We start from the raw sequence: 13,200 nt of genomic DNA, 5'->3' as shown, positions 1-13,200 counted from the left end.
CCGCAAGACCGCCGGAAAATGCTCGGTCGGCATAGGCTTCCGACGGTTAAAATCAGTCAAAATAGGCCTTCGGCGTTGATGATCTTTCCCGACAGACATTCCTACAGTTTTGGACCGTCGGATATTCCTGCTGTCTTTGACCGTCGGGTATACCTATGATAGTTTATGTCCGTCGGAAATTAGGTTTAGACGGTTGGATATTCCTACTGTCTATGACCGTCGGGTATACCTGCGACAGTTTATGTTTGTCGAAAATTAGTTTTTTTTTAAAAAAAAATAAAAAAATATTACATTCTTTTTAATATATATTGGGATTTTAATAAAAATATCCCAACATCACATTCTTTTTCAGGCCAACATCACAATTATTACAAAAGAGCTACACTTAGTACAAACAAAAATGAAGTAAGCCAAAATAACAAAATATAATTTATAAGACCAAATAAGAACATACGGGTGTCTTTGATTTATTCTCGGAAATGCTTAACACCTGAACACTAACCAGACTGAAATGTATCATGATGGTGTCTGTTCTACCATATTCATCCTTAATATCTCATACCAAAAATCACTAGAAGCAAAAACCCCAATTACAATCTACATTATCAATTTTTCATTTTGTTACTAAAACAATGAGGGAAACCTCATCCTCAAGCATCAGCAAACCTGAAAATAAAGCATCTCGTTAGTAGCTTGAAAGCAAGATGATACGAAAGTCAATGATTGTTCAAGTGACAAGGTAAGTACTAAGTAGTAATATGAGAAAAGTAACCTGGAATATTTCCAGGCAGTCAAGTTTCTCCAGACGCAAGCATCTCTCATCCTCCTCCAAGCGATCTTGAACTTTACGCCAATCGGCCGCTTTTGCCCAAAAATGAAAGGTCAATTACAATACATGAATAACTAAAGATTGTAGATAGGTTCTATGAAAGACCACTCTACTCTGAGAGCCCAAGCTGATAGAGAAAAGCACAACCATGCCTACCAACCTAAGTCTTCAACCCAACCTACCACTTTGCTATAGAAGCTCAAGCTGATTAAGAAAGGCACAACAATGCATAACAAAGGTACATGCCTAACATAGAGTGAGCACATGCTCCGCAATGGGAGCACATGCAGTTCACACAATTTCAACTATAGTATAGTCCGTCAGATAACCAAAAACCTTTGTTTTTTTCTACACGCATACCTTAATGAAGTCACGGAATTTGCGGGAAGCGCTTGTATTCCCTAATATTCCTTTTATGCTCCTCATGGGCCTTTGCCTTCTCCTGCATCGAATTCCACAATGGAAACAATAAACTAGTAATGTTTTTAATAAGAAAACACCGAAAAATATCCGCCACCACCATAAGGATTAAAATATATCTAACCAACGAGGATAATTCTATCGAAACCTTTTGACTATGTACATAAAACCCCATCAATCGTTATGTCTTCTTTTTTAAAATACTCATCATGTTGCTAGCTTGCAATTACACATTACACCGCAAGTGTAAATATAACTATTGAAAAGCTTTTATACACAATACTTGTTGTGCCCATTTCAAGTTGAAAGTTTGATTTTCTCTTGTAAGAATTTTTTTAGTGATAGGTGCAAGTGAGCAACAAATTGAAGCGAAAAAAAACGTAATGCAGCTATTATATAGGAGATAAAACAATAAATTATTTAGCTATAAGCAAATGAAAAAGGAATTGGATTGTGATGATGATATATAAAGATCATTGGTGTCTAACAAATAATAACTACAAAGAAAATTTTACCTTTTTCTTAAGTTCCGCCAAATTGCTTTCAAAAGATCCTCATGATCTCTAACTCATTTCAACAGCAGATTCAACATTAGCAGTCAGATTCCATTCATATTCAACATTAGCAGATTCCAAGAGTGCTTTAAACGCATCTTTTGCCTCCTGAAGGGACAAGGTAGATACTACATTACACGCCATGGCATTTGTATCTATTAACAAAACAAAAAGGGATAATACCTTTGAGTCAATCTTCCTGTCTAGGAGGTTATTCCAGGTGCATTCAGCACCTCCTAAAAGCACCGATCCACAACCAAACAGCAATAACATCTTAAAATCAGGAAGGTTTACAGGAGGTGTTGCCAAGGTAATAGACCTAAACAATAAACGAGACAATTTAATTCAAATCCAGAGAAAGGTCGAGTCACGTCGGATGAGTTCGTTGATTATTTAAGTTATATGGAGAAAGCTTTCAATCAGAAAAACCTTCAAGACCACAAACAGGTCAAGCTTCATGCTACGCAGTTGAAAGACTATGAACTTGTGTGGTACGATGAGTTGAACTCAGGGAGCACTTAGGAACCCAAGCGCGAAGAGCTGGTGGCCAACTTTCCCAAGCTAATTCATCTAAGAGCAACATAGCGGGGTGCTAGCCAAAGAGAACTAACCAAAAGCTGAAGCCTTAACTAACCCAACACCAAAACCAAGCTTTAATTCATTTCCTAAAACGAAATAACAGTAACCAATTGAAACAAATTATAAAGCAACCTAAAATCTAAAGGAAATCTCAATAAAAAAAAAATACCCAACCTGAAATTTTGATTCTTTCTCTAACAGTAATTTGACCTTTAAATCAACCTATAAAATTACTTAAGAGAATCAACATCTAAAGTAAAACCAAAGAGAACAAAAAATTAATTAAGCTTGAATATATAAGAGAACCAACTTTGAAAATCAGAGCTTTTTGAGAGAGACGGTGAGAAAGAGATCTTTCTGATAATGCCGATAGATGTGATTCATTGAGCGGTGATTGAAGGAAAGGTCAATACTACCGATGGATGTGACTAAACAGGTTTTATCTTTTTGTTTGATGCAACCTAAACAGTTAGCTTTAAGGTCTTTTTTGGTTATTTTTTTAATTTTCCAAAAAAAAAAAGGTGGGAAGCGAAATTAGTTTGCCGCTTGGTATTTAGAAGAGATATGCCGATTGTTAACAACTCTTGTAGAACTGTCGGGTATCCAGGGAGATTACCCGACAAATGGTCAGATTATACCCGACTGATAACATGTGTTGTTAACGTCCTACCGACGGAATCCGTCAGGTATTCTTTATGGTGTTTCTCGGGTAAACTCGTTTTTTTGGTAGTGAACATGTTCTTACCACTCCCGAACAGAAGGATGCTTTGTCCTCAAAATGTCAAGAGCTGAAGAAAGAAAATACCTGTAAAGCTTTAGCAAAAATTCAGCTAACACTGCGGCAAAAAGTGAGTCGAGCACAATATGCAACATGTCAAAAGGAAGTTGAAAATATCACACCTATCAAAGAAAACAAAGAAATATCACACAAAAGAAAAGAGATAGCACACCAAATGGGACATGTGCTTTTGTTGGAACACTCTTACGTGGTATGTATGTGAAAAGTTAATTTTTTTCAAGATGGGAGTTTTAACGTTAGATCTCCTAGACAAAGATCGTGGTTTTGTAATGAGGTAGAACATATAGAATAATGCTTCACAAAGTAGTTAGACCAACACGTATATTCAGAATTGATGGCGCAAACTTCAATAGTGGAAGCTGTTTGGAGCCTATAGAGTAGTGCATGCGACTGTATTTTAGCAGAATAATTCAGTTAGCTTAGCTTTTGTTAGTTTTTTATTTGTTTTGTTTTTAATGGTTTTTTTTTGTAGTATATACTCTTCAAAAAAATAAAAATGTTGTTGTTGTTTTTTTTTTTTTTTTTTAAGGTTTTTTTTTTGTAGTATATACTCTTGAGAAAGTAAAAGAAAATATTGTTGTTGTTGTTGTTGTTTTTTTAGTATATATTCTTGAATAAAACAAAATGGTTTTTTTTTAGTATATACTCTTGAATAAAAGAAAATGTTGTTCTTGTTGTTTTTTTTTTGTGAAAAATTTATTGGTAATGATAACGAGTTTTTCAAATAATTAGAAAAAGCGTGCAACAAGCTGTGTCGCAAGTCCTTTCTAAACGGCAAATCCTCTCCTCATAAATACAAACTCGTTAGAACCAGCTGTCATTACGTTGCAGTCAATAACTTTCTGCAATCACTTAAAGAGCTTACCAGATTGTTGTGTCAAGAAACCAAAAGTGTCGAAACAAAACGGAATGAAACAATGCTGGTTAGCTCTACAAGCTTCCTCGTGTTTCCCAATCTTCCCTGCCGCTGCTCTATTAGTTACTTCTCCCACCTCAAAGACTCCATTCTCAAGCCCTACCAACGGAGAGGTTCCAGTTATATTAACACACGCATGTCTCCCCCCAAACCAACTGTAGACCAATACATCTACAGGCTGAAGTGTTGATCTTCCCTCATTCGGATCAGTGCAAAAATTCACGGGAGCCTCTTTCTTCACTTGTACTCCAGCCCTCCAAAATGCATCACAAAAAATATTCCTGACATGATCACGTCAGTATTTGAAACCTGCAAAATGTATACAATGTACTGTCAATGATACTCCGTGCATGAATGTTCATGAAAATATGTAATAACTATTGAGTACATATTATATTAAGTTTCTAAGAACAAATCCTAATTCGAATACTAGTATGAGATTTCTAGACAATTTTCATCATAGAAAATGAAACAAGACTTTGTCACTAAGTAAACTTATTCTTAAAGAAGCTCTATACAACCTAAAAACTGCCAAAATTTTGCTACAGGTTCTTACCACGGCCGGACAGAAGAATGTTTTGTCCTCAAAGTGTCAAGAGATGAAGAAAGAAAATACCTGTGAAGCTTGAGCAAAAATTCAGCTAACACTGCGGTAAAAAGTGAGTCGAGCACAATATACAACATGTCAAAAGGAAGTTGAAAATATCACACCAATAAAAGAAAACAAACAGATATCACTCAATAAGAAAGAGATAGCACACCAAATGGGACATGTGCTTTTGTCTGAACACTCTTACGTGGTACGTACGTGAAAAGTTAATTTTTTCAAGATGGGGCTTTTAACGTTAGATTTCCTAGACAAAGATTGTGGCTTTGTAATGAGGTAGAACATATGGAAGAATGCATTACAAAGTAGTTAGACCAACACGTATATTCTGAATTGATGGCACAAACTGCAATAGTGGAAGTTGTGTGGAGTTTATTGAGTAGTGCACACGACTGTATTTTAGCAAAATAAGTTCTGTTAGCTTAGCTTTTCTGAGTTTTTTTGTTTTATTTTTAATGGATTTTTTTTTGGTAGTATATACTCTTCAAAAAAATAAAAATGTTGTTGTTGTTGTTTTCTTTTTTTCTTTTTTTTTTAGTATATACTATTCGAATAAAAGAAAATGGTTTTTTTTTTTTGAGTGGAAATTTTATTGATAATGATAACGAGTTTTACAAATAGTTAGGACAAGCTGTGCCGCAAGTCCTTTCTGAACGGCAAATTCTCTCCTCCTAAATACAAACTCGTTAGAACCACCTGTCATTACATTGCAGTCCATAACTTTCTGCAATCACTTAAAGAGCTTAACAGATTCTTGTGCCAAGAAACCAAAAGTGTAGAAACTGAACGGAATGAAACAATGCTGGTTAGCACTACAGGCCTCATTGTTTTTCCCAATCTTCTCTGCCGCTTCTCTATTAGCTGTTTCTCCCACCTCAAAGACTCTATTCCCAAGCCCTACCAACGGAGAGGCTCCAATTACATCAACACACGCATGCCTCCCCTCAAACCAACTGTAGACCAATATATCCGCAAGCCAAAGTGTTGATCTTCCCTCATTCGGATCAGTGAAAAAATTAACGAGAGCCTCCTTCTTCATTTGTACTCCAGCCCTCCCAAATGCATCACATAAAATATCCCTGACATGATCATGTCGGTATTTTAAACCTGCAAAATGTATACAATGTGCTGTCAATGATATTCCGTGCATCAATGTTCGTGAAAAGATGTAAAAACAATTACGTACATATTATATTATGTTTCTAAGAACAAATCCTAATTTGAATACTAGTGTGAGATTTCTAGACAATTTTCATCATAGAAAAGGAAACAAGACTTTGTCACTAAGTACACTTATTCATCAATAAGCTTTATACAACCTAAAATTTGCCTAAATTTTGCTACAGTTTCTTACCACCCCCAAACAGAAGATTGCTTTGTCCTCAAAGTTTCAAGAGATGAAGAAAGAAAATACCAGTGAAGCTTGAGCAAAAATTAAGCTAACACTACAGCAAAAAGTGAGTCGAGCACAATATGCAACATGTCAAAAGGAAGTTGAAAATATCACACCAATCAAAGAAAACAAACAAATAGCACACCAAATGAGACATGTTCTTTTGTCTGAACACTCTTACGTGGTATGTACGAGAAAAGTTAATTTTTTCAAGATGGATCTTTTAACGTCAGATTTCCTAGAAGAAAATCGTGGCTTTGTAATGAGGTAGAACATATGGAAGAATGCTTCACAAAGTAGTTAGTCCAACACGTATATTTTGGATTGATGGTGCAAACTTCAATAGTGGAAGTTGTTTAGAGCTTATAGAGAAGTGCACACGACTGTATTTTAGTAAAATAAGTTCAGTTAGCTTAGTTTTTGTGAGTTTTTTATTTGTTTTATTTTTAATGGTTTTTTTTGTAGTATATACTCTTCAAAATAATGAAAATGTTGTCGAGTTATATATATATATATATACATATATTTGTTTTTGTAGTATATACTCTTCAAAAAAATGAAAATGTTGTTGATTTTTTTTTTTTTTTTTTTTTAATTTTCTATAGTTTTTTTTGTAGTATATACTCTTCGACTAAAAGAAAATGTTGTTGTTGTTATTTTTTTTTTTTTAGTATACACTCTTCGAATAAAAGACAATGGTTTTTTTTTTTTTTAGTATATAATCTTCAAATAAAATAAAATGTTGTTGTTGTTGTTGTTTTTTTTTTTTTTTTTTTTTTTTTTTTCTCTCTTTTTTAGTATACACTCTTCGAATAAAAGACAATGTTTTTTTTTTTTTTTTTGTAGTATATAATCTTCAAATAAAAGAAAATGTTGTTGTTGTTGTTTTTTTTTAAGTGAAAATTTTATTGATAATGATAACGAGTTTTACAAATAATTAGGACAAGCGTGCAACAAGCTGTGCTGCAAGTCCTTCCGGAATGGTAAATCCTCTCCTCCTAAATACAAACTCGTTAGAACCAGCTGCCATTACGTTGCAGTCCATAACTTTCTGCAATCACTACAAGCCTTCTCATGTTTCCCAATCTTCCCTGACGCTGCTCTATTAGTTGATTCTCCCACGTCAAAGACTCCATTCCCAACCCCTACCAATGGAGAGGTTCCTGTTACATCAACACACGCATGCCTCCCATCAAACCAACTGTAGACCAATACATCCACAGGCCGAAGTGTTGATTTTCCCTCATTCCGATCAGGCAAAAAATTCACGGGAACCTCCTTCTTCTCTTGTACTCCAGCCCTCCAAAATGCATCACATAAAATATCTCTGACATGATCATGTCAGTATTTGAATCTTACAAAATATATACAATGTGCTACCAATGATACTCTGTGCATGAATGTTCATAAAAAGATGTAAAAACTATTGCGTACATATTATATTAAGTTTTTAAGAACAAATCCTAATTCGAATACTAGAGTGAGATTTCTGGGCAATTTTCATCATAGAAAAGGAAACAAGACTTTGTCACTAAGTACACTTATTCATAAAGAAGCTCTATACAACATAAAAACTGCCTAAATATTGCTACAGGTTCTTACCACTCCCGAACAGAAGGATGCTTTGTCCTCAAAGTGTCAAGAGATGAAAAAAGAAAATACCTGTGAAGCTTTAGCAAAAATTCAGTTAACACTGCGTCAAAAAGTGAGTCGAGCACAATATGCAACATGTCAAAAGGAAGTTGAAAATATCACACCAATCGAAGAAAACAAAGAAATATCACACAATAGGAAAGAGATAGCACACCAAATGGGACATGTGCTTTTGTCGGAACACTCTTGCATGGTATGACGTGAAAAGTTAATTTTTTCAAGATGGGAGTTTTAACGTTAGATTTCCTAGACGAAGATCGTGACTTTGTAATGAGGTAGAACATATGGAAGAATGCTTCACAAAGTAGTTAGACCAACACGTATATTCTGAATTGATGGCGCAAACTTCAATAGTGGAAGCTGTTTGGAGCTTATAGAGTAGTGCATGAGACTGTATTTTAGCAGAATAATTCAGTTAGCTTAGCTTTTGTGAGTTTTTGAATTGTTTTGATTTTTATGGTTTTTTTTTTGTAGTATATACTCTTCAAAAAAATAAAAATGTTCCTGTGTTTTTTTTTTTTTTTTTTTTTTTTTTTTTTATAGCGTTTTTTTTTTTTTGTATATATAGCCGAAAGTAAAAGAAAATGTTGTTGATGTTGTTGTTGTTGTTGTTGTTGTTTTTTTTTTAGAATATACTCATCGAATAAAAGAAAATGGTTTTTTTTTTTTTTTTTTTGTAGTATATACTCTTCGAATAAAAGAAAATGTTGTTGTTGTTGTTTGTTTTTTCGGTGAAAACTTTATTGATAATGATAACGAGTTTTACAAATAATTAGAAAAAGCGTGCAACAAACTGTGCTCCAAGTCCTTTCTGAAAGGCGAATCCTGTCCTCCTAAATACAAACTTGTTAGAACCAGCTGTCATTACGTTGCAGTCCATAACTTTCTGCAATCACTCAAGGAACTTAACAGATTGTTGTGGCAAGAAACCAAAAGTGTCGAAACTGATCGAACGAAATGAAGCAATGCTGGTTAGCTCTACAAGCCTCCTCGTGTTTCCCAATCTTCCCTTACGCTGCTCTATTAGCTGTTTCTCCCACCTCAAAGACTCCATTCCCAATCCCTACCAACGGTGAGGTTCAAGTTACATCAACACACGCATGCCTCCCCTCAAACAAACTGTAGACCAATACATCGTATTGATCTCCCCTCTTTCGGATCAGTGAAAAAATTCACGGGAGCCTCCTTCTTCACTTGTACTCCATTCCTCCAAAATACATCACAAAAAATATCCCTGACATGATCACGTCAGTATTTGAAACCTGCAAAATGTATACAATGTACTGTCAATGATACTCCGTGCATGAATGTTCATGAAAAGATGTAAAAACTATTGTATATATATTATATTAAGTTTCTAAGAACAAATCCTAATTCGAATACTAGTGTGAGATTTCTTGACAATTTTCATCATAGAAAAGGAAACAAGACTTTGTCACTAAGTAAACTTATTCATAAAGAAGCTCTATACAACCTAAAAACTGCCTTAATATTGCTACAGGTTCTTACCACGCCCGGACAGAAGAATGTTTTGTCCTCAAAGTGTTAAGAGATGAAGAAAGAAAATACCTATGAGCAAAAATTCAGCTAACACTGCGGCAAAAAGTGAGTCGAGCACAATATGCAACATGTCAAAAGGAAGTTGAAAATATCACACCAATAAAAGAAAACAAACAGATATCACTCAATAGGAAAGAGATAGCACACCAAATGGGACATGTGCTTTTGTCTGAACACTCTTACGTGTTATGTATGTGAAAAGTTAATTTTTTTAAGATGGGTCTTTTAACGTTAGATTTCCTAGACGAAGATCGTGGCCTTGTAATGAGGTAGAACATTTGGAAGAATGCATTACAAAGTAGTTAGACCAACACGTATATTCTGAATTGATGGCGCAAACTACAATAGTGGAAGCTGTTTGGAGCTTATAGAGTAGTGCACGCGATTGTATTTTAGCAAAATAAGTTCAGTTAGCTTAGCTTTTGTGAGTTTTTTTTTGGTTTTTTTTAATGGTTTTTTTTTGTAGTATATACTCTTCAAAAAAATGAAAATGTAGTTGGTTTTTTTTTTATAGTATATACTCTTCAAAAAAATGAAAATGTTGTTGTTGTTGTTGTTGTTGTTGTTTTTTTTTTTTTTTTTTTTTTTTTTTTTTTTTGTAGTATATACTCTTCGAATAAAAGAAATTGTTGTTGTTTTGGTTTTTTTTTAAGTGGAAATTTTATTGATAATGATAACGAGTTTTACAAATAATTAGGACAAACGTGCAACAAGTTGTGCCACAAGTCCTTTCTGAACGGCAAATCCTTTCCTCCTAAATACAAACTCGTTAGAACTAGTTGTCATTACATTGTATTCTATAACTTTTTGCAATCACTTAAAGAGCTTAACAGATTGTTGTGCCAAGAAACCAAAATTGTCGAAGCTGAACGGAATGAAACAATACTGGTTAGCTCTACAAACATCCTCGTGTTTTCCAATATTCCCTACTGCTGCTCTATTAGCAGCTTCTCCCACCTCAAAGACTTTATTCCCAAGCCCTACCAACGGAGAGGCTCCAGTTACATCAACACACGCATGCCTCCCCTTAAACCAACTGTAGACCAATACATCCGCAAGCCGAAGTGTTGATCTTCCCTCATTCGGATCAGTGAAAAAATTCACGAGAGCCTCCTTCTTCACTTGTACTCCAGCCCTCCAAAATGCTTCACATAAAATATCCCTGACATGATCATGTCGTTATTTTAAACCTACAAAATGTATACAATGTGTTGTCAATGATATTCCATGCATGAATGTTCGTGAAAAGATGTAAAAACTATTGCGTACAAATTATATTATGTTTCTAAGAACAAATCCTAATTCGAATACTAGTATGAGATTTCTTGACAATTTTCATCATTAGAAAAAGAAACAAGTCACAAAATTGAGCAAACGAATGTCACGTGATCGTAAATATCACCAACGCTAGTAACAATTCTGGAAATCCAACTCCTATAAATAACACTTCTTTGTTCAAATAAGTTCTCACACTTCTCTGTTCACGTCCACTTTTATCTCTGCCAAAAAACAGAGGCAAAAAAAAACTCTTTCTTCCTCTTCACCATCATCATCATCACCTTCTTTTCTCTCACTCATAACGCCAACTCATACTTTCATTCCTCGGCCTCAAAACATCTTTCCACATTCCCACATTGATCTTTAGTTTACCTTTTAATATTCAAGAAACAGAGTTTTCTTGATTCTTTCACATTTAATATTCAAGAAGTTTCTTTAAGCAGAAAACAATGGTGTTTTCTAAAGTGGAGAAATTTTTTGCTTCAGCATCAGAGTATCAGAACTCTTATTAAGAAAGATGAAGAGGAAGAGATTAAAAAGCATACATCACTGGAACGTTATGCTGGTGGGGAATTTTCTATTGCTGTTGTTCAAGCTAATCAAAATATTGAAGGTTACAGTCAAGTCATAGATGGATATAAAGGGGTGTGTGTGGGGGCGGTCGCACCCCCTAAGATTAGAAAAGCTCCACTACCACATAACTAATTGCCTAGAAAAATCTTTAAACTATAAGGACTCGCTGCTTTGCCAAAATTATTTTAATTAGGAAACTTCTACCACCAAAATTTTCACAACTATAGTGAGAATATAATAAACAAAAAAAAATAGTATGAACAAAAGACTAATAAAAAATATTCCAATAAACCAACGTTTTTTTTTACTTCTCTTTTTACCCTTACAAAATTATCATTTATCATTTCTTTTGAGTCCAAAACCATTAAAGAGGGACAAATGTGTCTTCGATTGTTTGATGAGTTAATGAGACTAAAACAAATAGCCAAATGCCCAAAGCCCAACCGGTCAGTTTCTATAATTCTAATTACCCATAACAAACCCGTAAACTCTCCCTCCTTTCTTTCACTCTCAAGCGACAGACCTCAACCCCAAAAAAACAAAAAACAAAAAACAATTCAGAAATGCCGAAAAAAACAAATTCAGAAAGGACTTGCGGCGCAGTTTATTGCACACTTGTCCTAATTATTTGTAAAACTCGTTATTATTATCAATTAAATTTCTACTTAAAAAAAACAAAAACAAAAACAAAAATAAAAACAAAAAAGGTAATTTTTTACATTCAATGTTAATCTTTTATAGTTTTCTCCACATGATAGTAGAGTTATATAGACTTATAACATTATATGAAATTAACAATTTGTTGAATTGTTGTTGACTTATAGACTAGATTATGTAGATATATATAGACACAATAGTATCAATCAATGGCTTAAGTGCAGTGGTTAACTTCATTAGTCCATATTAAATTTTTAGTAGTCAACACACTCTAGTTTTGTGAATTGAAATAAATATATAATTTTGTTGATCTTTATTGTTTAGACCTTCTAACAAATAAAATAAAATAAATTGCATATATATTTTTTTTTTTGGTGGGGTATGGTGGGGTGTGCACATAATCTCGCACCCCCTAGCTTAGAATCCTGACTTCGTCCCTGAGTCAAGTCGATTCTAATAATGGTTTCTTTGTTAGTGTTTATGATGGCCATATTGGTCATGCTGGTGATTACGTTTCTGAACATCTCTTTGAAAATCTAATGAGTAAGTATCTCAAATCTTTATTTGTGTTTCTTGGGTACTTTTTGTTTTTTGTGTTTTGTTGTTTACCCAAAGTAGTTTTATCTATTTGTAAGTTTGTTTGTTATATTCAAACAAAAATTCTACTATTATTCAAGTTTCATACTTTACATGAATGAATTATATGTTTTTGGTATGGAAAGACAATATTGTGTGCCTTTGATTTTGATGTTATATATTGACCCTAGCTACTTCCTTCCTACAATAATAATCCTACCCTAGCATCCACCAATTCTAGAAATACTTTACTTTGGAATGCCGCCCAAAATTCTCTCTTTATTAAACAATCTAGTTTCTTAACAGACCAAATGATCACGTTGATTGCCTAGCTTTCCAGAACCAGTATCTAGTAGTTTGGGTTTCATCTTTTACTGATTTAAAAATCCTACCCCTGACCTACAGTGCCGCAATAGTGATTTATATTAAAAAAAATGTGACTCTTGGTTATTTTTTTCGTGATTGTTTTGCCCCTGTAATTTTGTTATAACTACAAATTTACCCCTACACCTAAACCAAAATAAAATAAATAAATACTACCTATAAAAAGATTAAATAAGTAATTCAATTTTTAGTGATTATTTTATAAACTAGCTTGTAGGTCCGTGCATACGCACCGGCTCTTTTGAAAACATTTATATTTTTTTTAGAAAATTGGGACTCCCGTTTTAATTTTCTAACAAATTGTTTTAAATGAAATTTTAATTAAATTTTAAAAACTCATTTTTTCAATTCCTGTTTTAATTAGATATGCTAGATTTTTCCTTTTCAATAGGGGAGGAATTCTCATTTTAATAGGAGAATGA

At 33.8% G+C, this 13,200-nt stretch overlaps 1 long non-coding RNA gene across 1 annotated transcript; it reads right to left on the bottom strand.

Annotated features, from left to right (window-relative positions):
- Nucleotides 1-403: 403 nt before the first annotated feature.
- Nucleotides 404-849, bottom strand: LOC147484976 (uncharacterized). The gene is made up of 2 exons (XR_015203080.1): nucleotides 773-849; nucleotides 404-666 (listed from the first exon to the last, which is right to left on the bottom strand). It is a non-coding gene; the product is annotated as an uncharacterized LOC147484976 (long non-coding RNA).
- Between the last annotated feature and the right edge of the window lie 12,351 nt (nucleotides 850-13,200).

This window comes from Coptis chinensis, chromosome 7 (assembly GCF_015680905.1).
Source record: "Coptis chinensis isolate HL-2020 chromosome 7, ASM1568090v1, whole genome shotgun sequence".
NCBI lineage: Eukaryota > Viridiplantae > Streptophyta > Magnoliopsida > Ranunculales > Ranunculaceae > Coptis > Coptis chinensis.
This window is presented reverse-complemented; position numbering and strand designations above follow the sequence as displayed.